The following is a 27,286-nucleotide window of genomic DNA, read 5'->3' as shown; positions in this document are numbered from 1 at the left end:
TCCAAGACTTCTCCAGAGCAGCACCGGTCCTCTGGAACGCACTACCAAAGGATACCCGGGCAATCCAGGACTCGAAAAACTTCAGGCGTGCTCTAAAAACGCACCTCTTCAGGGAGGCATACCGCATTCTCTAAACAAACTCCTCTATACGCTGCCTGATAACATGCTCCCTGACCTACTGACTGCAATCCCTGCTAGCCACCATAAACTGCTCCTGTAGTCATACTGATCCTGTCGTCGCATAGCTAAATGTCTGACCATTGTCTGTATATAGCATCCCTCATTTTCCACCTCGCCATACAGTGCACATCTCCAGCCATTTTACCTTCTGTAACACCCCATTACTTGTAGTATGTAAGCTCGTTGGAGCAGGACCCTCACCCCTATCGTTTCCATCAACTGATTACGATTGTAACCGTGGTTCTGTAATTTTTGTACTTTTGTCTTTCTGTATTCCCCGTCTATGTAAGCGCTGCAGAATATGTTGGCGCTATACAAATAAAGATTATTATTATTATTATTGGTCTCAAGATACAAATTTAAAATCTGTTCCCCGATTTCAGAGCACTCCCCATCTGAGATGCAACCAGATCCAGGTTTGTAACAGGTTTGTAAAATAAGAGTACTCAGATAAAAACACAAACTTTCCCATACACTACAAGGAGGAAGTAAGGAAGAAAAAGTTGTTTCATGTTGAGATACATGGACAAATGAATCTACGGGAATCTAAATTCCCCTTTAGCTGATTTATCTGAAGGTAAGTTCTCTGCAATGCCATTTTCTAAATTAAGATAGATAAGATGTTCCAAAGTTACGCAGTAACAGCAGATTCTCCCACATGCTTACAGTCTGGCAAATAACCACAGATGCACAGAAGGGTGAGACATTGCTTACAGATTGCATTAGGTGTCTCTGCCATCCAAGAAGACGAAGAAGACGGAGAGCCCAGAACCTGGCAGTGATATGGGGATTTCTTTGGGCTATTTAAAATAGTTATGCTATCCCTCTCTCTGCAAACCATTTAGGCACCTCAGTTGCTATTGGCCACGGCTTTTCAAAGGTTGATGTTATCTTTCTTATATTACAGCTGACACATGCAGCAGATGTCCATGCTCACATCAACTATACATGTATTATACTGTGGGGCAACTACCTATTGCCTGTGCCGTATATATACACAACATGAGGCGGAAATGGGTATGTACAGTATATCTATCTCAGTGATAGTATAAACAATAACCCAGTATTGCAGCCATAGAGGTCGTTGCAGGTCCATCAAACCACAGGAAACTGTATCGTATTCGTGGCAGCTATCTGCTAAAAAGAGGGTCCACCAAGTTCTGAGCGAATGCAGCCAAGCCTTGGCCATATCAAAAGAGGCGTTTTCGTACCACTTTTATAAGGGGGGAAGCTGCTACACACATTATACCTTCACTCGACTAACTACCACCACACAACAAGGAAAAACTCATGACAATACTTTTGGAGCACAAATTTGTGGCATACACCACTATTTATTTACAAGCAATGCATCAGGGAGCCTGACGTCAATTGTGGCCCGGTTGAGGTAAGTCGAGCCACACCTGCCGCCGGACTGCTGTATGCACTGCCATAAAAATGTCACATCACCAGCTTGTTAACCGCTAAATATTGGTCCTGCTGAGACCCCCCCCCCCATGGTTCTAGAGTGTTTCCTCCAGGCAGTAGTTATATGCTAGGTTTAAACCAAATAACGCAAACACAACAGCACTTGTGTGCTCTTATCAAATAAGGGAGGCTCCTTTCGTTTTATGTTGTGAGCTCCCAAAAGGAGTCTGGATCCGTGACCCCTATAAAGTTCAGCAAGAAATGATGTGTTGGAGCCGCAAAGCAGGGTACCCAAATACGTCAGTGCATAAAGTGAAAACAATTCCATCTTTATTGAAGCCACAAAAGGGCTAGATGCCAACATTTCAGCTGTCACCACAGCCTTTGTCAAGGTTAATATCAGCCAGATGTGTTTTCTTATGTTTTTCTTAAGGGCTTACTCAGACGACCGTATATCGGCTGGGTTTTCACGCCCGGCCGATATACGGTGTCCCTCTTTGCAAGGGGAGGAGGTGGGATGGGCCGGGAGCAGTGCTCTGAGCTCCTGCCCCCTCTCCGCCCCTCGCCACTATTTGCAATGGGGGGGGGGGCAGGGGCGGAGCTAAGTTCTGTTACTTAGCTCTGCCTCGTCCCGTCCTCAGGGGGCGGGCGCTCAGTGCACTGCTCCTGGTTCTTCCAGCCTTTTCCCCCTGCAGAGAGGGACACCGTATATCGGCCGGGCGTGAAAACCCAGCCAATATACGGTCGTCTGAGTAAGCCCTTAAGAAAAACATTAGAAACACATTTGAAGTTCACCAAACAGCATGTGACAGACTCTGTCAGAAGGTTCTCTGGTCTAAAACTGAATTTTTTTGGCTATTGTGAGAAATGTTATGTGTGGCTCAAACCCAACACTTTCTATCACCCCAAGAACACCATTCCCAAAGTGAAGCATGGTGGAGGTAGCATCATGATGTCTGAATGATTTTCATTTACAGGGACTAGAAAATAGTTGAAGAACGGAGGAAAGATGAGTGGCAGTAAATCTATCGTAATTCCGGAGGAAAACACATTTGTCTGCCAGAGATTTGAGACTGGAACAGAGGTTTAACTTCACACAGGTCAATGACCCTAAACGTACTGCTAAAGCTACACTGGCATAGTTTAAAGGGAAACATTTTAATGTTTTGGGATAGTCTAATTAAAGCCCAGGCCTCAATCCAACTGAGGATCTGTGGCATGACTTGATGACTGTGGTACATCAAGGCAATCCATCTTATGTGAAGGAGATCGAGCAGCTTTGCTTGCAAGACTAGGCAAATATCCCAATGTCTAAGATGTTCTAAGTTAATTGAGCCACCAAAAGAGACCTGCAAATGCAATTGCAAGAAAAACATGCTCCACAAGGTATTGTCTTACAGATGGTGAATACTTACGCACAATAAGACCCCCTACACGCAGGTGCATTTGCTTGCAAAATTTGTGGCACGCAATATGCAGAGAATAAAACCAATTGATTTCAATAGGTTTGCTGGCATGTGCATTAGTTTCCTGTGTATTTTGGTTGGGCAAAAAGAAGTGAAGCATGCTCTATTTTCCTATACATTTTTGCATCCAGAGTCCCCATAGAAGTTTTCTCTGGGTAGCAATTTAATTTTTTCAAAGGATTTGATGGTGTTTATTTTGCGTAGCCAGTCCAGGATTATCGGGATTTCTGTGTCTCTCACTGAAAGCAGTAGAATTTTCTCCCTAACTCTCTATAACACACACACAGAAATAATATCATCAGGGAGGACACTAGAGAAGGTTAGATCTGATTTTAGTAGTTGTAAATCACTTAACAGTTAGCTGCAGCATTGTCTTGCAAGTTGCAAGTCTCTCTCCCTCCTTCTTTGCATAAACTTCTATGGGCAGCATTAAGCCCCATTTACACGGGACGACTGTCGGGCAAATGATGCCCGACACTCGTTTATGCACATACTCGTTCCCGTGCTGTTGCACAGGAGTGAGTATCGTTGGTTTGCAGCAGGGCGGCTGGAGAAGATTTCACTCCTCGCTCTCCCCCGCCCCTCTCCATTCACTTAACACAGCGGGCATTCAGTACTGAACGGCTGCTGTTTACACTGATTGATCATCTTTCACTATTTTATGCAGCTTAAAATCCCAAACGACGATCGTTCAGTGTAAATAGCAGCTGTTCAGTACTGAATGGCCGCTGTGTTAAGTAAATGGAGAGGGCGGGGAGAGCGAGAAAAGAGATCTACTCTTGCCATCCCGGCCCCCTGCTGGCCGCTGTGTCAGAGAGCCAACGATACTCGCTCCTGAGCAACAGCATGGGAGCGAGTACATACAGGGACAAGTGCCCGACAGTCGTCCCGTGTAAATGGGGCTTTAGTCATCACTCTTCTCCACTTACTGTAATACTTCTTATTATCTCTGTTAGGCTCTGTTCATATCAGAATCTGAGGTCCCGTTTGGAGGTCCCAATTATAGTCAATGGAGTCTGTTCAGTGGGCCTAAAAATCTAACACACAAAGTCTAGTATAGATATGTGGGTGATCTTCACAAAGAGGTTTCCCTATATTTATATACATGTATATTTTTTAAAATTTTTTCTCTGTGATAATGAGACTTCAACCAGGGTGTAGCCAAACTGATTGTCTCTTTTAATTAGGAAGATTAGCGGCAGCCTGAGCTGCCAGGAGATACATGCCACACCTCTGGTTGCATATCTGTTAACATCAGCATGGCCAAAGTGGCATATTTATATTTGTAATATAATACCATAGTATGTTAGGCTAAAAACAGACATATGTCCAACCAGTTCAGCCTAATATTCCCTCAATGTTGATCCGGAGGAAGGCAAAAAAAACCTACTGAGGTAGAAAACAATTTTTCCAATTTAAGGGAAAAAATTATTTTCAAATTCTAATCTGGCAATCAGAATAATCCTTGGATCACCGACCCTACTGAAGTAATTAGTGACTATAACATATAATATTGTAATGTTCAAGAAAGACGTCCAGGTCTCTGTTAAACTCTTTTATTTAGTTCGCCATCACCACGTCCTCAGGCAGAGAGTTCCACAGTCTCACTGCTCTTACAGTAAAGAAGACCCTTCTATGTCAGTGGAGAAACCTTCTTCCCTCTAGACCAGTGTTTCCCAAACTCCAGTCCTCATGGACCTTCACATGGCATGTTTTCTGGATTTCCTCAGTGCTGCACAAGTGATGTAATTATTGTCAGTGCCTCAGACATTGCCACAGGTGTTCTTACCATAGGATATCCTGAAAACATGACCTGTTGGGGGTCCCTGAGGACTGGAGTTTGGGAAACGCTGCTCTAGACGTAGGGTGCAACCACTTGTTACAGTCACAGTCCTGGGTATAAACAGATCATGGGTAAGATCTCTGTATTGTTCCCTGATATATTTATATAAAGTTATTAGGTCGCCCCTGAGCAATCTTTTTTCTAAACTTATAACCCCAATTTTGATAACCTCTCTGGGTATTGTAGTTCACCCATTCCATTTATTACTGTAGTTGCCCACTTTTGTACCCACTCAAGCTCTGATATGTCCTTCTTGAGTATTGGTGCCCAAAACTGTACACAATATTTCATGTGGCGTCTGACCAATGACTTGTAAAGAGAACAACAATGTTCTCATCATGTGCTCCTAGACCACTTTTGATGCACCCCATAATCCTATTTGGGTTGGCAGCAGCTGCCTGACACTGGTTGCTCCATCCAGCTTACGGTTAACTACAATCCCCAAGTTCTTTTCAATGTTAGTTTTGCCCTGTGATTTCCCATTTAGTGTGTTATGGTGACATGTATTTCCACTGCCCATGTGCATAACCTTACATTTATCAGTGTTAACCTTCATTTGCCACTTTTCTGCACAAGCCCCCAATTTATCCAGATCCATTTTCAACTGCATTCTGTCCTCTCTTGTGTTAACTTACATAATTTTGTATTATATGCAAATATTGTGATTATACTGTACAATAATTCTACCAGGTCATTAATAAATATATTAAAAAGAATAGCACCAATACTGATCCCTGTGATACCCCACTAGTAATGGTGACCCAATCAGAGTATGTACCATCAATAACCACCCTCTTCTTTATAATGATGTCTGTGAGTCTTGCCTTCTCAGCTGCCTAGTATTACTGCTCATATACACAGTTTGCAGTGTTTCTCAGTACCCAGTGCTCCTCACCTGACTAATAACACACTGATTTTCTAACTAAATAACAAAATTTAACAACCAAAATTCTAACTCTGATTAATGAACCAGCTTAGTCTTCACTGTCTCTGAACATTATGTCCTCCAAATAAGGTTTATATTTAAAGAACTGTCACATCTCCTGACATATCTATTTTAGTAAACACTTACCTCCCCCATTAAATAATTTCTCTTTTCATAGAAGTCAACATAGTCAGGACCTCTGTTATTCCTTAAATTTATGAATAAATTTAAATCTGGGCGTTACCATTCTCTTTCTCAGCTTCAGACAGTGTAAGGACATACTCTCAACTGCTAACACCCAGTTGTCAATTTATTCAACTTCTAGGAAGAACGGCAGAGTTTTGAGAAGAAATGATCCAGAAGTGTTATTTAATGGCCAATGCAAGTATTTACAAAAAGAAACATATCTTATTTAACCTCTTACCAAAGAGGGCTGTACATGTATGGCTCAAGTTAAGTGTTATTGTATGCAGATGGGTTCATCTTTTGGCATTTTAACAAGGACAAATAATGTGCCTCTTTTTGCTGTATCTTCGTAGCCCGCTGAGCCTTTATTTTGGATGCTTATTGGATGAGTCCACCTCTAACCACCACCTTATGTGCTTCCCAGTTAGTGGCTAATTAGGTATCTGTAGGGAGGTTATGTGAAAAGAAGTCCTCAATAGTATCGATAATCTCCTTTTGCACAAACTCATTTTTGAGGAGAGACTCGTTCAACCACCAATATTTAGTAGCTTTATAGCTGGCCAGTTCTGTGAAGATTATAAAATACATGGAATGGTCAGCCCAGGGACATCATTGTTTGGCAATTTTAGTGATGAATCTAGTTTGTATAAAAACATGATCTATTCTGGTTTATAGATTATGAGCTACGGAATAATAAGTATAATCTCTATCCAAGGGGTGCAAATTCCGCCAAATGTCTACAAAGTCAAAGGAGTGCAAGAGCTTAGCAAATTGGTGTGCAGGAGGAATGAGTTTAGATTTGTCCGAATTCAATGTGTCAAAGTAAATATCCAGAGCTAAATTAGAGTTCCCACCCACTATAATTGGGCCTTTGAAGCGAGGGAGCCAAGTGGATAAAAGATTATGCAGTGATAAGAATTTTTTATTGTTGGGGATATAGTAATTAACCAGTGTGAGTTGGAAGCTGTTTAGTGTGCCTGAGACTATTAGAAACCTACCCTTGGGGTCACAGTGTATGTTCTGTAGCGTGAATGATGTTCGTCTTGATATCCAGATCCCCACACCTCTCTTCTTCTCCTGTGAGGAGGCCAGGAAGTGTGTTGGATAACCGTGTTGAAAGAATGTCAGAGTGAAAGCAGGGGCAAAGTGCGTCTCCTGGAGGAGAACCACGTCCGCTCAAATCCTAGGCTTTGCATCATCCTAGGCTTTTGACAGGAGGGTTAAACCCCTATATGTTGTGTGAAACTAAGGAAATAGCTTTAGTAGACATATTTGGACCATATTTAAGAGTGCCTATAAAGATACAAGGAGGTGAACCATAGACCATAGCAAACGTGCATGGATCCATCTGGGTTACCCTGCCATAAGGGAAAATGCCTAAAGTCTTGTGAGGGTGGGAGGGATTGGAGAAGATAAGGGGAAAGAAAACAAACCAAAGACAAGGGGAAACTGGGAGTACACGATTAATAATGAGTAAACCTTGAGTAATTGGGAAAAATTCTCCAAAATTGTGTCACAAATGTGACCAGGGATAGAGAGAAGGTGGATGTAACTATCAACCACCTGTCCATCATATCACATTCAAAATGCATTTACATCAACTTCAAGTAAAGATGCCAATAATCACCTGAGAGGTGTGTAAAACCATAAAGTAGTAACCTAATGACCAGATTGTCACATAACGCTCAGTTCAAAAAAAGGTATGGTAGCCTAGCCACTGCAATTCAGGTACTGAGTCCTGCTTTCCATTTGGTTGTGGACTTCCAAAGTGGTGAGATTGGTCTAGGGTTGTTAGTAGAGCTAGTCGATGGGGGAATCTCATTTGAGAGGAGGCCAAGTTGGAAGAGATTTGCCTTCTGCAAAAGAATTAAAGCCGTATTGCTTATTGCTGTATGAAAAGCAAAGATGACGTGGGAAGGATTATCGATAATGTATGTCTCTGTTTGTCAGACAAAGCAATAGGGGCTTCAATATTACTGGAGAAATATCAGTGAAAATTTGAACCTCGTGGCCTCTGATGGAGATGGATCATCTAGCTCTAGAAGCTTGGTTAACCTTCTCTTTAATCAAGTAATAGTGAGATTTCACAATAATATCTCATGAGGGACCATCATTACGCTGTGCTGCCAGAGCCTGATAAGCTCTATCCAATTCCACGTGAGAAGGTGCGATGTCTGGAATAAGACACTGAAGGAGTTCAGATTCTGCTTTTGGTATATCCATGAAGCTTTTGGATAAACCCCTGATCCTAAAATTCTCTCTTCTAGATCTGTTTTCTAGATCTTCTATCTTCATACTAGCAGCTTCCATATGATCTTGAAGGTCAGACACCATCTTGGAGTTTTGGTTCACTCTGGATACTGTGGAGTCTACCTTGGAATCTAATAAGTCCAGTCTTCTCCCAAAATCTGAAAGACCCTGCCTGAGAGTTTTGGGTTTAGTCGTCATAGTTTTGGAAAGCTCGCTGGATAGCATATTTTTAAATGTAGATGGGAGTATGGAGTCTGGAGAGTAACCTGGCCGGTATCAAGAAGCAGGCACTAGTGTTGCGGATGGAGTATCACGGTGTATTGTGTTTCAGATGTTAGGTCAGTACCCACTTGGCCATAGAAATTTAGACACAGTGAATCTGCATCGGGACTATGTGGAGGTAGCAAAGAAGGATCATGGGCTATTTGGTTCAATTCAGAAGAAGGTTTCTTCATTGTGCCTGTTTGCTGTTTTGTCGGTGGTCGTTGTTTGTCATGCATACTAGCATGAGTGGTTGCCATTTCTGTCTTTAACAGATTGTTTTTTGTTGTTAAGTGTTTTTTTGGTCTTTCTGTGGCCTCCTCTGGCCATCCACACAAAATAAAGTGGTAGACAGAATGAAGGGTTAGGCTACTTGAAAATTCGAAAGTTGACGCTCATGGTAGTTTTATGCGACTGTGCAGAGCTACGCAGTTCTGCAACTACATGGCCACAGTAGGTAGCTGCATGGGTGCACCTGGGATGTGTTGCGTGGTGTCAGGGGGACTGCGCTGGGTGCAGAACTCACTGATGACACTACCGCTATTTGATTGCTGTATTTGGGGAGAGATGATGCCGAAGGGGGACTACTAGACCTCTTCCTGAGGCCACCAATGCTGCTGTAATGGATATGGGATGATGCTTTCTGGAGGCATCCGAATTTGCACCCCAACACGATCATCTTCCACAGACCTTCCCCAGCTCCTTTGCATGTGCCGGCCCCATTGAAAGCAATAGGAGAAGATCGTGATCCTCTGCCACAGCTGTGCCAGGGAATTCTTTCGTCCCTGCAGGGAGCCCCATCATGACTGAACACTGTGACAGTGCTGGCACAGTGTTCAGTGATGAGTGGACTTCCCGCAGGGAATCTTTATGCACAGCACAGACCTTGCCACTGCACGCATGTTCTATCTTTTCCAGGTGCAAAGATTTTGCGTCTGTAAAAGACGGACATGTAAACGCGCATAGCCACGCGCAAAAAAACGCTCGTCTGACTTCGGCCTTAAAGTGACAGAGTTCTAAAATTTGGCTTGGTCATTAAGGCGCAAACCGGCTAAATCACTAAGGCATTAATGAGGCCATTTAGGCATACAAATAAATATAATAATAATAAGATTGCATAGTTGCATTACCCTTCCCAGTGAATTCCACAACTGTTAAAAGCACATACATATCTAACATTTTTCTATTTTTAAGCAGAATTCTGTCATGCACATGAGGTCTAAGAAGGCTCGGGCTCCCATTCTAGGCCATAGGGCCTTTATTGTACCTCTGTGGCCATTTGAGTTCATGTTTCTTTTATATTGTATTCCATACAAATCTAAAGGGAAAAAAATGCTGCATATTCCATTACACTTCACATATATGGCGGTAGAAACAACAACATTGTAGAACTATGGTACCAGACAAATCAGTCACATAAGTAGAAAATACAAGTTGGGGCATGTGAGGCATCAAATTCCAAACTATTCACCAAAATAAATTTGGACCCCAGATCAGATCTCCAAATGTATTTAGATCCCAGATAAGACATCAATATTAATTGAAACCCCAAACCAAACCCCCAAATTAATTTGAACCGCAAACTAGGCTCTTTTATGGTGTTAGCGAACACTAGCTCATGACACTGGCCAGAATCAGGATGTTGTTGCTGCTTAATGCCAGGACCTTTTATGCAGCATGGCACACAATGCCATAGTGCTGGTCAGAGCCAGGAGCTTATGTACCAGGCTGCCACAGTGTAATGTGGAAGGTGAACCTGCTGGCACATTAGACTTTGCAACCATTCTAGCTACTCCACCATTCCTATTCAAGGCTCTATGTACACAGCTCTACAATGTGCATAATGCCTAAAAAAATATGCAAGGTGTGTACAAATTGTAACTTGTGCAACAACTGAAATTGGTGCTGTCATTTTACAAAATTGTATGTACAGTAGTCACTCAAGTTACAAATCATGGGTTACAAGATGACCACTGTAAGTTAAAAACATTATAACTTGAGACCATTGTCAGGGTAAAATTCTAAGTACAGCACCAATCAGGCCCACCCCACTTGCCCCGCTGCCGGCGGAAAAGAAGAAAACACCACACGGAGGTCTGGTATAGTTTCTCACACGGGGACATGACTGCGCTTCGTGCTTTATTACAGATTGCATGAGATCTTATACCCTTTGTCTCATCACCAGGAATGGGTGATGGGCTCATAACTATATATGGGAAGTCCGGATTTCCGGCCTGAGACAGTGAAAGTTCAGATGCATAGTTGAACATCTTGATATCTTGCTATGGCGCCTCTGGAAAAACAGCCAAGTACGCGTCCTTGTGTCTGGTTCTTCCTTTGCTGGGTTTTAAGATACATTTTGTTCAAGATACATTTTGTCTTCGCCTTGCAAGGCCTTTGGAATATCTGATGTAAGGCGACATATAAGTTTTTTCTCATTTGGAATTGAATAGAACTTGCATATAGGTATAAAGCATAAAAAACATTTGGCAATATATACATATACCCTCACACCATAGCCATCATCTGGTGTCCAAAGGAACAGCTCATTTAGGCACAATACATGCAGTACCAGAACAAGTATCTACTAGACAGCCAGTCAGTGTTTGCAATTTAGTAATAGAGGTGGCTTACCATTAAAATAACCATGTTGATTGGCTAGATTTGTCAGCCAATCGCATGGGTCGCAAGTTGGCTTTGTATGTTGAACTTGAGTTCAAGTTAGAATGGCCCAGTAAAGTCTATTGCATGTTAAAATATTGTAACCTGAGGCCATTGTAACTGAGGGAACACTGTCTAAAGCAAACGTGTATTCAGATTTCTACTTGATGCTATTAGAGTCTTGATAGACCTCCAGCAGTTTACTGATATTTGAGTATTTGACAATTTTAGAATATGTCTAGCCAGTTTTAGTTTTTCCTACATTCGATCACTGGACAGTGCCTGGTGGAAATGTAACAATCCCAGAGGGAGTTACCGGAGGAAAAGATAGGGCCAGTAGTCCTCAAGATCAGGGGGTAGCAGTTGTCAGTTCATGACACCACCGTTCCACATACCGGCATTCATACACGGCGTATTAAAGGGGTTGTCCCGCGAAAGCAAGTGGGGTTATACACTTCTGTATGGCCATATTGTATGGCCACATGTATGACAATTATGGAAGGAGCCAGAATGATGTTCTGGGACACTACAGAAAGATTACACTTCCCTGAATACAAGTCACCAAATCAAGATCTTAATATCGGTTGAACAATAAGGTAATTCTGAGAGAACTGCAAATGCAACATATATGTACATTCGGGGGCATACCTAAAGGCTCAGGGGCCCGGGTGCAAAAGCTCAGCTCGGCCCTCCCACCCCCCCACCCCCCCTGCGCCCTGGGCCTCCACCTCACACTCCCCCGTACCCATACCTAGATCGTGCTGCATACATGATCTAGCCCCTTGGTGTAATCTTTCCAAACATGACGCATTTCCTGCACATGAAAATTTGTTTGTAGTCCCGCAGGCCACTCTCACACACACCGCTTTTTACCGCTAACCACAGTACAACACTCCCATTGATTTTAATAAGGCTACTCAAACCTGCGCTCCAAAGCGGTGTTTCTAATATCGCGATTTTCGAGAGCTGTCTGTTCTATTTTTGCATTTTCGTGTATTTTAACACACCACCTCACAATGATGGGGTACATTAAAAAGCACTGTCAAACGCTGTTACCTGTGTTACCAGATAGATAGAAGATAGATAAATATCTCATATATATCTATCTGTCTATCTATCTCATATCTAGATAGATAGATAGATATGAGATATCTATCTATCTCCTATCTATCTATCTATCTATCTATCTAGATATGAGTTAGATATCTCATATCTATCTATCTTATATCTATCTATCTCATATCTAGATAGATAGATATGATATCTATCTGTCTATCTATCTCATATCTATCTATCTCATATCTATCCAGATATGAGATAGATAGATATCTCATATCTATCTATCTTATATCTATCTATCTCATATCTAGATAGATAGATAGAAACTATATACTGGAAAAAATTGGATGCTGCGCTCCTAGGGATATCCACCCTCCGGACAACCGTCTCTTTCTTTTACTCCGTTTATTAGCACCACAACGCGTTTCGTCAATTTGACTTCATCAGATACCTGATGAAGTCAAATTGACAAATTGACGAAACGCGTTGTGGTGCTAATAAACGGAGTAAAAGAAAGAGACGGTTGTCCGGAGGGTGGATATCCCTAGGAGCGCAGCATCCAATTTTTTCCAGTATATAGTTTCTAACTTCAGCGGCTCTCGAGGTAGAGAGACGGAGGATCTGCAGATACTCTCCCCTGTCTAGCCCAGCGGGATTTCAAGGGACCCACCGGAAACTTATTCTACAGGCTCTCCTGGATTTAGGGGTGTTGGTAGAGATCTTTCCTAAGGTCTCTGCCAAACACCGGGTGAGTGTGATAAATATACAATTATTTTTCTCACACATCGTTAGAGTTTGCCTATCCATACAGGAGCGCTAACCTGATTTATTTACTTAGATAGATAGATAGATAGATAGATAGATAGATAGATAGATAGATAGATATGAGATAGATATCTAGATATGAGATAGATAGGATATAGACAGATATCTCTATATAGCTATCTATTTATATCCTATCTATCTATTTATCTATGTATCTCCTATCTCATATCTATCTATCTATATCCAATCTCATATCTATCTATCTATCTATCTATCTATCTATCTATCTATCTCATATATCTAGATATGAGATAGACAGATAGATAAATAGACAGATAGATAAATATCTCATATCTATCTGTCTATCTATCTCATATCTAGATAGATAGATATATAGATAGATATGAGATATCTATCTATCTCCTATCTATCTCATATCTATCTATCTATCTATCTTATATCTATCTATCTCATATCTATCTATTTATCTATCTATCCATCTAGATATGAGATAGATAGATAGATAGATAAATAAATATGAGATTGGATATACATAGATATGAGATAGGAGATACATAGATAAATAGATAGATAGATAGGATATAAATAGATAGATATATAGAGATATCTATCTATATCCTATCTATCTCATATCTAGATATCTATCTCATATCTATTTATCTATCTCATATATATATCTAGATATGAGATAGACAGATAAATAGACAGATAGATAGAAGATAGATAAATATATCATATCTATCTGTCTATCTATCTATCTATCTCATATCTAGATAGATAGATATATAGATAGATATGAGATATCTATCTATCTATCTATCTATCTATCTAGATATGAGATAGATAGATATCTCATATCTATCTATCTCATATCTAGATAGATAGATAGATATGAGATGGGATATAGATAGATAAATAGGTAGATTGATATATAGATATGATATAAGATATATAGATAGATAGATAGATAGATAGATAGATAGATAATTGGTAGACAGATAATGATAAATACATAATAGATAGATATATATGAGGCAGAATACAGATAGATAGCTAGATATGAGATAGGATATAGATAGAAAGATACATAGATAGCTAGGAGATAGATAGATAGATAGATAGATAGATAGATAGATAGATAGATAGATAGATACACACACACACATATATATATACACATACTCCGGGGCCCGGACCACTTCTCCTCCAAGTGGTGGTAGCAGCAGAAGCAGGAGAGGCAGACGCAGCAGCTTCCGTTCAGCAGGAGGCAGGGTCAGCACATGATCACTGTGCCCTGCAGGCCCATGTGACTGCCTCCCTAATTCTCTTCCGGGCTTCCTCTCAGGCTGGCCGTTCTGCCTGCCGCGTGATTGAAGCCTTGCTGCAGACAGAACAGCCAGCCATTAATGCACTGAATGTGCATATGGGTATAGCGGAGGGGGACCTCAGGGTCCCCTGAGAGCAGGGGTCGGGTCACCACCATGATCCCTGAACCTACACCTATGTGTACATTATATGTAATACGCACAGAGAAGAACTGTTTTTAAAGGTCAATACTGTATATGATATCAGAATAAGTCACCAGATAGTATGCAGCATAAGATCTTCCTGCTCAAGCGAAGAAGTACAATCCTGCACCATTGCAAGCATTGGGTTAGAGTTCCTTTCTAGTTGCACTGCTAGAATACATATAGCGATGTTCAAATTCTAACAAAGTAAGTGGTCTAGTCTTTCTATAAATACATATCACCGTTGGTATTCCCAGCTTGCTTCCAATGATAAGACTCACTGCTCTGAAGATTAGCTCTTCTACCTTTTGCTTAATGAAGCTCATAGAAATGACATTAGAAGTCAAGATGGACCAGCACTTTTGATCACTATCAACAGATTAGCCTTGTTGCACCTGCTAATGAATTATAAGATGCTTCAGTAGTTAGAGCTTTGACTTCTCTTACAGTGAAGCAATTCATCAATGTAAGAGGGATGAAGGAGGTTGGGACCTGAAGCGTGCAGATCTAGCGAGGTCACTACAAGAGCAGGCGAGGTGATGAAATGCCATTTAATCTGGAATTATTGTTAAGGGAGCAAAACAAATTTGAGTCCTTGACTTTGAGATTGCTTGGTACAATCTGGTCTGTAAAACAGTATGGACTCTTCAAGAGATGAATGTCACTACCATCTGTCAGGCACCATGTAACCATTTGTTCCCCAGAAGCATTTGTTTGAAGACAATAATCCTGCACTAATAAAACTGTGATATAAGTAATTCGCGATCATTAGACTAGATTCACACATAGGGGCACATTAAATGAAAGCTTTCATGCCAAATGGGTATTTGCACAAACATTTGCAACATTTTAGCTTTGTGTGCCAACACTGCCATTTTTTAAGGAAAATATTCCCCACAGTGTTTAAGCAAGGTTTTTAATGGAATTTTTGGGTGTTTTTCAAAACAAAAAAAAACGGAAGCCAGATGCTTGCTGTCAGTCTACAGGAAAATTTGTATAGAAAATTTCTACACAGTATTTTGGATTGTGGTCTTCTTTTAGTGCTTTTGTGCTCTCTAACATTTTTTTCCCAAAATCCACAATTCACTGTTATGGTATTTTACATAGAATTTTTCTCCATAGACTTCGGTGAAATTTTTAATATGCCTTGAAGAGGACTTATCAGCGATCCTGACATGTCTGTTTTAATAAATTGCATTTCCTCCCTAAAATACCCACTCCGTAACATTCTTTCTTAAAATTCTGCACTGTGCTGTTCCTCTGTCACTCATCCTAAAAAATTATGAATAAAGTAAATAGATAACTGGATGGTAGCAGTCAGGGGGTGTCTTTAAATAGTCTGACACTGTCCAATCAGTGCCGAAAGCAGGCACAGATGAGTCCTCCACTGATATCTTAGTAGAGTGATCATATGACAAGATGTGGCCAATCCTTGCTCAAATTGTATTTTTGTTGTACTTGATTAACAGAAAATTTAAGTCGTCAGTGTTATTCATCACAAGCTCATTTCAAGTCACTTTGATACTCCTCTCACCTTCATCTCACTGCATTAGCCTATTCTCTTCATCTTAGGCAGATAAGCAGCAGGATGAGGCAGCTTGATCCTTTTAAGATCTAGAGTTTCACCATCATGTGAACTCAGCAGCCTGGCTATGTTGCTTCAAAACAGGTGGAGATTATTTATGCCCAGACAAGCCAGACCCAAAGCTTAAAGCTATATTCTCGGCCTCACCACTGAAAGATTCTTCAACTAGGGTTATGTTAAACAGCAAAAAGGGAAGAATGAATTTAATGGAATCCCCAATAAAAGTAATATTAACATTTTTTAACTTTTTTAAATTGCAGCTCACAGTCAGATTAAAGCTATGAGAACAAATAAAATGCATTGACATTCTAACATAACCCACGTGGTCAGTGTGACAGCTGATGGTTAGGTTGGGTGGGACAGTTTTGCATCACATTTCACCAATCTACATTGAAAGGATGAAATACATGGTGAAAATCCACAACAGTAATTGACATGCTCTAGGTTTAAAAATCCACACCAAAGTTCAATTAGTACACAAGAACTCGGGCAGACTGTGTGTTAGCAAGGAGGAAGAGGAACAGCAACACTGTTGGTCCTGGAGCCGGGGATACTCCCAAGAGCAGTCCTGTGTGCAAGGCTGCAGCATTATGAGCATAGAGCTCCTGGAAAAAAACTAAAGCATCAGTGATCACAGCAGGAGGCACATGGGAAACTACAACCATGCAGAGATCTGGTTTGCTGTTTTGCTTCTCTCTCCATCAAGACTATCAGGTATTTACCTCAATAAAGGAAATGTGTAGCGAAAAAGAGACTTACTAACGAACAACCCCCAGCATATGGGATATCCACAGACTCAACGTTTGCCCAATGGGACTAATTGCAGCCCAGTAAATAGGAAAGACTTTGTTTTACACGTTTAGGGACTCTAGTTGTTTGATAACACCTGAGAGGGACTGTAAAACATATTCTTTGAGAATCCTGATATTCGGGAGTTCAAAAGACCAGCTCTATTTGGCCTTGTTTGTTTGCACCATTATTTGCTTGATAAAGAGACACAAGCAGCACAATTTCTCATGATGACAGTTTTCCTAGATGATTGCAGTGGGTACCTGCAGGGAACAGGGGAGTACCTTCACCTGGGTCCATCCTTCGGTTGTCCACCAGGACAGATATACACACAAGAAAATAACTTGGGAGCAAAACTATATGTCATGTAACTCAAAAAGGGGAAGTCTCTGCATAACATGCTAATACAAGAAGACCATTCCTGAAAGGATGAGGGTTGCCCCACATGCAGAACCCAGAACTACCTGATTGTCCTTAGATGGTAAAGGGATAAATATTGACAAATGAAAAAATCAATAACATGGTCAGTACCAAGTAACTGACATACCAAACCAGATAATGAATAATAAACACCAGGGACTTATCTGAGACAGGGGCTGTACTCAACGGACATGGACCAGACCAGAGCTTCACCAGGAAGGGGAATAACCAGTGCCATACTACAATAAAGACTGATGTCCAGCTGGTGAAACAATGTCCCTGCCGACCAATCAAGCTTAACAGCAGTGGATGATGTGAACACATTGGCGCCAAACGACAGTGTGCATGCACTAATTCCGCGTCCACATGGACTGGCCTGATGTTGCAAGAGATTTACTATCATCTATCCAAGGAACTGGCCTATATTATAGCAAATATTTACGCTAGCTTATGGGTTATGTAATAAAAAAGAAAGAATATAACATGTATTGGTTTAAACAACTGACAGATAGATAAGTAACTAATACTAGGTAAAACAGAAGAAAATATACAAATATAGCTCTTGGGATTTAGGGATTTATTGACCAACTGATAAAAGCAAAATAATCTAGGGAAGTAGAAAAATATAGCAATTAGTTGAACAATTAGGATACATTTGGGCTAAACTAACTGGTGTATAATACTAATCTTAGTGTGATTTTCATTAACCCATTAAGGACCAAGCATCGGGGGTCACGTGATCGGTGACGACCCGTGGCATGTCAGAGCTGCAGGGTCTTAGCAGACCTCTAGAGTAGCTCTGACAGTGACTACTTTCACACTAGGGGAATGTTTTCCCCTGTAAAGGCCCATTTACACGTAACGATTATCGCTCAAAATTCATTCAAACGACTGAAAATGAGTGATAATCGTTACATGGAAACGCGGGCATCGTGCAGTTTTCGTTTGAACAATCATTTTAGGGTGACCTTAAAATCCATCACTCAGCTAATGAGAGGTAAAGTATTTCTCAATAAACCGCACGCTGTTATCTCCACGTCGTAATCTGCCATCAGCCACAAGGAGAACAATGCAGCTGTATGCACAGCTGGGTGTGTAATTAATCATGCACTGGGCTCTGCAAGCAGCTCCTGGAGGCCCTTTTACATGCAAATGAAGATGATAAAGTGTTAATGGCCATTGATGGCCATTAACACTTTATGCAAATAGATCCAAAATCTTTCAATCTTTCAGTCGTTTGAAAGATTATCTTTGCGTGTAACCGGGCCTGAACTGGGGCTTCTATAGATGCTCCAGTTACAGTGGAAGAAGGTGGATCCAGGAAACTACAGGCCTGTGAGCCTATACCGGAAAACAAATGATTAAACAGCATGTATGCAAGTACTCGGATAAAAATTGAGTAAATAATCAGAGCCAGCATGGTTTTGTAACAAACAAGTCATGCCAGACTAATCTAATTTCCTTCTACGACAGAGTCACCAACTGGGTTGATCAGGGAAATGCGGTGAATATAGTATATCTTGACGTTAGCAAAGCATTTGACAAAGTATCTCATGCCATATTTATTGAAAAAATGACCAAATATGGGATTGACAAGGCAACTGTTAGGTGGATTCACAACTGGCTGAGTGATCATACTCAAAGAGTGGTAATAAATGGCTGCACATCCAAGTGGAAGAATGTATCAAGTGGGGTACCATAAGGGTCTGTCCTAGGCCCAGTGTTGTTTAACATTTTTACAAATGATCTGGAGGAGGAAATTGATGGGAAACTGTTGAAATTTGCTGATGACACAAATCTAGGAGGGATAGCTAGCACTAGAGAAGAAAGAGAGAGTATTCAAAAAGATTTACAAAAACGTGAACATTAGGCTGCAACTAACGGAATGGTATTTAACAAGGAGAAATGCAAAGTCCTATATCTGGGCAAGAAAAATGAAAAAAGCACAGAATCGGAGGAATTGGGCTAAGCAGCAGCACATGTGAAATAGACTTGGGTATACTAAAAGATTATAAACTAAACATGAGTCAGCAATGTGATGCAGCAGCCAAAAAGGCAAACACAATTCTGGGATGTATTAAGAGAAGCATAGAGTCAAGATCACGTGAGGTCATTATCCCCCTCTACTCTTCCTTAGTCAGACGTCATCAGAAATATTGTGTCCAGTTCTGGGCACCCCACTTTAAAAAAGATATAGACAAACTTGAGCAAGTTCAGAGAAGACTTAAATGTCCTATATCTAATGGTTAAAATATCTGGGATTTTAGCTTGCAAAAAAGAAGGCTGAGAGGAGACTTAATAGCGTTCTACAAATATCTGAAGGGCTGTCGCAGTGCAGAGGGATCAGCCCTATTCTCATTTGTACAAGGAAAGACTAGAAGCAATGGGATGAAACTGAAAGGGAGGAGACACAGATTAGATATTAGAAAAAAACTTTCTGACAGTGGTGAGTTCTCCTTCAATGAAAGTGTTCAAACAAAGGCTGGACAAATATCTGTCTGGGATTATTTAGTGATCCTGCACTGAGCAGGGGGTTGGACCTGATGACCCTGGACGTCCCTTCCAACTCAACCATTCTATGATTCTATGGAAGAGTGAGGAATAAAAAAATTGCAATGTGACTGTCCCCCAGAGGTCAGATATGACATCATGGAGAACAGAGATGTTAAAAAAAGTTACAAAAATCAGTAAAAAAAGTTACACAAAAAATAAAATCTGTATATGAAAAAAGAAGACGAACCACCATCAACACCAGGATAAACAGTTGCCGTATCTGCCCTGTAATCAGGAATTATATAAATGATATGTAATGTCCAAAACATAATGACAAGCCCATTCCATTACTTTATTACAATGTAAATCTAATAATTTTAAAAATAATGATCTATAAATTATAAGGAATTTGCAATCGAAACAGGAGAAGTTAGGTGGTGCTCAATATGGACCCAATGTCTCTGGTTCTCAGAACTCCCCAATGAAGCTATTTGGGAGATAAGTATAGCTATATAATAGTCTTTAATGTCCAGGAAGCCTAGGCCTCTTGTCTATCTGTCCTTATAAGTCTGGTGCTGGCCATCTGTGGTTTATGTTGAGCCCAGACAAATTGATATAGGATGTTGTTCATCCTTATAAAAAAAACATTGTGGTAGTTGTAGTGGCAATAAGGCAGGTGTTATAAAGAGCATTCGTAAGACTATCTGGGCCAGGTGATTTACCGACTGGTAGGGAGTTAGTATGTTTGAGCACCTCTGCTACCATAATAGGTGGGTGAGTCAAGAGCTTCCTGTTGAGTTTCAGAGAGAGTAGGTAGGTTAATGTTTTGCAGAAACTTTTTTAGCTGTTGTGTTGCATTTGGGAAGGTAAAAGGGTCATCTTTATTATTATTTATCCCCGGAAATTATTTGCTATATCTATAGGGTTTGTAAGTTATTTTGACCAGTTAAATACAGAATTTGCGATTTAAGATGCTGGGCTTTAAGATGAGATGTCAGTAATTTCCCAGATTTATTATTTTGCAAATAATATTGGTCCTTTTTAATTTCCTCTCATAATTTTGTAGCAAGTGACTTTGAAGTTTATATCTATATTGAAAAACCTCTTCTGCCTGTTGGGTTGTTTGCTTCTGTTTATTTTGCAATTCGAGAACCTTTATTTTGTTAAGTAAGATAACATTGCAAGAGCCGGCTGAAGTCACAGAGGGAGCATGCTCCCTCTGTGAGCCCTTTCCTTGCCGCGATCTACTTAGATCGTCATGATCTCGCGCTATCCCTTAGACATAAGGGTACGTCATTTTGCGGGAAGTACCCCGCTCCCATGACGTACCCTTACGTGATGAGGAGGGAAGGGGTTAAATCTCTCTCCAGATTATTCCTATGTTTCACCTGCATTAATAAAGAATCATTACTGCCCAGATATATGTTGGTGGTTGGTTGTAAGGCTGAAAGGGTCAAGAAGATTATGGCATGACCAGATCAGGTGATCGTTTCAGTTGTTGACTCTTAAGAAAGAAATAGTGAATTTCTATCTAGCATAAACATGTTGATCCTCAAATAACTGTTATGAATGCTTGAGTGAGAGGAATAATCCCTCTCGGAGCTACGCATCACTGGCCAGAAATGGAAAAGTTTTTCCTTCTACCAAAGATCACATAGAAATTTGGCCTGATTGCACAGGTTGAAGGCAATATCAATGCTATCTGATAAGTAATTTGCCTTGTTCGCATTTTGAAAGAATACATAAGATTTTATGTGTAAAACCTCTTTGTTTTATATTAGGAGCCTAGATCGAAGCTAAAGTACATACTGTATTGTTTATAGTGATACATCGATGTAACATATCTGCCTTGTGGATTTATTGTCTCTTGAATTAACTGAAACGGTAGAGTATTTTATCGCAACTAGAACACCTCATTTAGTAGCAGAGTGAGACTGAAAGATTGTGGGATATCTAGGATGTTTAATATGGAAGGCATCTTTTGATATTACATGTATTTCTTGTGCGCAAAAAATATCTGGGACCCACCTGCAATCCTGGTCCCGTGTAATAGATTGAGAGAAGTAGAATTTAATCAACTTCTCTGGCATACCCCAAACTGTATGCAGTAATGGCAAAGTGACATCATACATTGCCCCATAGTACAAATGAAATAGCTCTTCACAATCTCCTTATGACGTCACTTGGAAGAATGCTAGTTAGACCAGGAGCAAAATAACCATGTATGGCTAGTAGCATGACCATTTATTTCCCATCTATAAGCAGAAGGGTTACATGACCCCGGCCAACCACTAATCATCAGTCCGCCATCAGTACAGCGAGCCGAAAGTCTTCATCAGTGGTCACTGCAGAAAGGGGGAATACCAGCTTCACCCCTATTGAATTTAATGGGAGCACTGTGCTTCCCCTACACTTCCTGCTTCTCTCATGATCAGGACAAGACATGACATCTTGACAATGAGAGAAACAAGAAGTGTCAGAGAAGCATGGCACTCCTATTGGTTTTAATCGGTGTAAAGTCAGCGGTCCCTTCCAGCTGTGACCACTGATCAGTGCAGTGGGGCGGGCGATCAGCTGATGGAAGGGGGTACTGAGCGGCAGACCCCTCTCCATCAACTACTGATGGCCTAGTCAGAGGGTAGATCATCAGTTAAAAAAGCCCGGATTACCCCTTTAATATTGGGTATTACATGCTCAAATACAAAGCTTTTTTTTAATAACTCAGTATGAGCAGTAGAACGTTCTTAACTGGCAACAATTTGAAATCATCTGTCATATCTTATGATCCAGCTGGCGCAGACAATCCCTGCCAGCAAGTCAGCTGCACATCTGCTGCAGTTCAAAAGCAGGTGATAGGAAGACATGAAAACCTGTTAGTATATCACATATGGCTGCTCTGCGCTTTACATACAGCCTAGATGATGTAATACTGTAGATCACACTATACAGCATTAATAGACCTCACACCGAATATTAGGCTAATAACAATGCTTTTGGCAATTTGTATAAGCAATTAAGGTACATCTTATTGGTATATTCCTGTAAAGTGTACTTAAACAAAATGCCAAAAGAACTTTTATAAGCCTAATATGGGGTATGAGGTTTATTGCATTAATACTCTATCAGATACAGAGTAGCCTTGTTACAACCAACCCAAAAACTTTTTGTGTTGTAGCAAGTTATCATTTTTTAATACATTTCCAGGAGCAATGATAGATAAATGGCGCAATGCAGAATTATAGGAAAAGATGCTCCAAAAAAAGTATTACTTCATCAGGAATACAAGTATTTACTAAAACAGACATCTCATGCAAGCTTACAAATAAAGCAGTTACTAATTACTGCATTTGTTTGCAGGTGAAATGCATTCCAAGATGAAATATCATGAATTCATGTGAGATTACATTGCTCTTGGTCTGTGACTGTTTTCAAGACTAGAATGGCTCTATGGAGCACTAAAATGACTTTGACACCTGTTACGCCTCACTCACAGGAGTGTATAATAATATGCTGAGCAGAATATGCAGCATTTGTACCGTATAAGTGCTCAGTCAGAGGAGCGTTTTTTTGCAGGCACCTGTGTTCGCAAAAAAAAGCGCGGCTGATAGAACCATTGGTTCCCTGTGTAGTATTCACTTATCCGTCTTTTACAGGTGCAAAATCTTTGCACCTGTAAAAGATAGGACATCTGTGCAGCGGGGCAAGGTCCATGCTGCACATAAAATATCCCTGCAGGGAGTCCCCTCATCACTGAACACTGTGACAGCACAAGGTGACTCCCCACGGGGATGAAGGAATCCCCTGCCACAACTGTGGCAGAGGATCGCGATCTTCTCACATTGCTTTCAATGGAGCTGGCGCTGCAGCCGGCCCCATTAACCCCTTAACGACCGCCCCATCGGGAAACTACGTCCTGCTGTTGCAGGACGTGTATGGAGGGAGGTAGCGGCGCTATCTCCCTCCATACAGCGCGGGCATCAGCTGTTTATTACAGCTGACACTCGCAGGCAATAGCTGCACTCGGCCGATCGCGGCTATTAACCCTTTAAATGCCACTGTCAATTCTGACAGAGGCATTTAAATCGTCCCGCACGGCTCCCCCCGCGGTGAGATCGGGGGAGCCGTGCAGGTGTCATGGCAGCCGGGGGCCTAATGAAAGGCCCCAGGGCTGCCTTAGCAGACTGCCTATCAAGCCATCCACACAGGGTGGCTTGAAAGACTGCCTGTAAAAAAGCAGTATGACGTAATGCTATAGCATTACGTCATACTGCAGGAGCGATCAAAGCATCGCATGTTAAAGTCCCCCAGGGGGACTTCAAAGTAAAGTTAAAAAAAATAATCAATAAAGTTTTTTTAATTGTTAAAAAAAAAAAAAGTTCTAAAAGTTTAAATCACCCCCCTTTTGCCATATCCATTATTAAAAAATCAAAATCATAAAATAAAAATATGTATTTAATATCACCACATCCGTAAAAGTCCGAACTATCAAAGTAGTGCATTATTTTTCCTGCACGGTGAACGTCGTCTGAAAAAAAAAATAAAGAACGCCAGAAATACACTTTTTTAGTTAACCTGTCTCCCAGAAAAAACGCAATAAAAAGTGATCAAAAAGTCGTATGTATTCCATATTGATACTATCGGAAACTACAGGACATCCCGCAAAAAATGAGCCCTTGCTCAACTACATTGACAAAAAAATAAAAAAGGTATTGCGCGCACAAAATGACCGCAGAAAATAATTGAAAAAAATTAAATATCTTTAAAAAAAAATAAAAGTACTACAGCAAAAAAAATACTATACAAGTTTGGTATCGTAGCAATCGTACTGACCCATAGAATAAAAATATCAGGTCGTTTTTGTTGCAATTTGTGTGCTGTAGAAACAGGACGCACCAAAAGATGGTGGAATGTCGTTTTTTTTCCATTTCTCTCCGCTAAGAATTTTTAAAAAGTTTTTCAGTAAATTATATGGTACAATAAATAGTGCCATTGAAAAATACAACTCGTCCCGCAAAAAACAAGCCCACATACAGCGACGTCGATGGATAAATTAAGGAGCTACGATTTTTTAAAAGGGAGTAGGAAAAAACAAAAATGGAAAAAAGCAAAAAAGCTCCGTCACTAAGGGGTTAAAAGCAATGGGCTGCAGGCACCAACTGCAGTGATTTTCGGGGATGGGCTTAGTCATTAAATTCAATGAATGGCAGAGTACTGCCTTTTCAGGAGGCAGGGATTTTTAAATCCCCGCTTGCTGTAATTGCTTCAGTACAGTGCCAGCATAGAAGAGAGAACACGCGCTGGAGTCCCGACAGTGGCGGAGAGGTGAGTATATATATATATTTTTACAGCCACTAGGGAGGATTTGCAGGGAAGGGCTTATATTTCCAGCCCTTCTCCGAAAATAACTGCGGGGGTTGCCTGCATTCCATTGCTTTCAATGGGACTGTCAGCTGTAGCGCCGGCCCCATTGAAAGCATTGGGCACAGAGCCATGGTCACGCGCATTTTGCTAATGCATGAAGCGCTTCTTTTTGCGCACATAGGTACGCAAAAAAAACCAAACACTTGTCTGACTGAGCCTAATATTGCATTTTTTAATGTGTATATGCTGCGTATGTAGGTTTTTTGCACACGTATTGCCTACATTTGTACTGCATATTTTACACGTGCAATAAATACGCAAGCAAGGCCAAATTATGTCAGAAGTTGCTAAACCAACCGAAAACACCGTTCTAGTGGTAATATGACCACACAGGAGCTATTTTTATGTACTTTCCTTTCATTGACAGTCGGGATCCCTACCAGGTACAAGAACAGAGCTGGGAAAACGCTCCCCAGACCATTACACCACCGCTACCAGCCTGTTGCACCCCACTGGTACACCCAAAGGATGTATCTGGTGTAAACAGCTTTGTGCTCTTTACACCAGATGCGGAACCGGTCAACCCTATGGTTCAACAGGAAATAGGAATCCTCACTCCAGACCTTCTGCCATTGAAATCTTTTCTGAGCCCATGTGTGAGTTTGCTAGCGATTACATCAGGTCACCAAGGGTACTCTTGTCGGTCTTTGGCTATAAAACCCCAATTAATGCAAGGCATGCCACATGATCATTGTGGAAATGTGTCTAACTTCCCTGCTGTTGTACTGCTGGGACAGTTAGTCTACTGTGGCACAACCTTGCTGAGATGCCAGACATGACACTTGCTTCTAGGATCAACCACACGTGGCCTGACACTATGCTATCTTCTATTGGATGTCTGTCCATGGTTCAACTAGTCTTGGTACACTCTTGATACTGTGGTTTGGGAACAGCCAACAAATGTAACTTGTAACTAATGTTTCAGAAATATTGGCCCCAGACCTTGAGGCACAAATAGTCTTCCCGTGGTCAAAGGCACTCAAGTCAGTATGTTTACCCATAACTGACAAATGTTGCCTTCTGTTTATCTGAGAGTAGATTATGACCCCACCATCAAGTGGTATGGCGTTACTGATCACAAGATGTCAAACGCCAGCTGTTCCTAATGCAGTGTATTTATGTATATGCTTATTTCTTTGACCAAAGTCAATATAATGGTAAAATATTTTAAAGTTTTAATGAACTTACATTGTATGGACAACCCAGCATTGCCTAAAGAGTAGTATGTAGCCCTCTTCATGCCAATACAGCAATGCCTTTGCATGTCATCACTTCCACTTTAAAGAACAAAAAGGGGACTTATTTCTAATTTTAGGATGATGAATAGACCCAAGTGTATACTCAATTTAACTGTGTAGCATGCAACTGCTATTTCAAGCTTGTAGCCTGTTGGTTTTAGATATGCTAACTATAGATCTGCTGCATAGGCCAGGAGGATCACTCAGACAGGATAACCACTAAGGTTATAATATGGTGGGATGAAACATCCAAAACACTCCCCTGAAAGTCTTGAAATAGTGTAATGCATTCTATCATTACAAAGCCCAAAGAAAATGGTACTTTAATCATTTTAAAGTTGTAGACGGAGACATGGCCAGATCAATAAAAATGCATGATCATATCTACTGTCTTCAGGAATGAAATGTATATTTAATGTTTTTAAAGCAGTTCTATTTATTTTTAATTGTCACAAATAAACCTTTAGTAGTTGAATGGAAGTTGGGACAAATCAATGGCTGTGCAATGTTATATGTACAAGTGAATTGCGGCCTTAGGGCTCAGTCACACGGGCGCCGATGTGCCTGTGTTCCTGCACGAAGAAGATGGCCACACTGCAGGTGGAAACGACTCTCCGCACCGCCGGAAGAAAGAACACATGTCCAGCAATGGAGTCGGTCATGTCTTCCGGTTGTGCGGAGAGTCTTCCACACCTGCAGTGCGGCCGTCTTATCGTGCAGGAACACGGGCACATTGGCGCCCGTGTGACTGAGCCTTTAGAGTGTAACTAACTGAAAATTTAAGCGTGAATGCAGTTAGAAGTTTATT

The sequence above is a fragment of the Eleutherodactylus coqui genome, chromosome 1 (genome assembly GCF_035609145.1).
Source record: "Eleutherodactylus coqui strain aEleCoq1 chromosome 1, aEleCoq1.hap1, whole genome shotgun sequence".
NCBI lineage: Eukaryota > Metazoa > Chordata > Amphibia > Anura > Eleutherodactylidae > Eleutherodactylus > Eleutherodactylus coqui.
The sequence above is the reverse complement of the archived record's forward strand: the minus strand, read 5'-3'. Positions refer to the sequence as shown.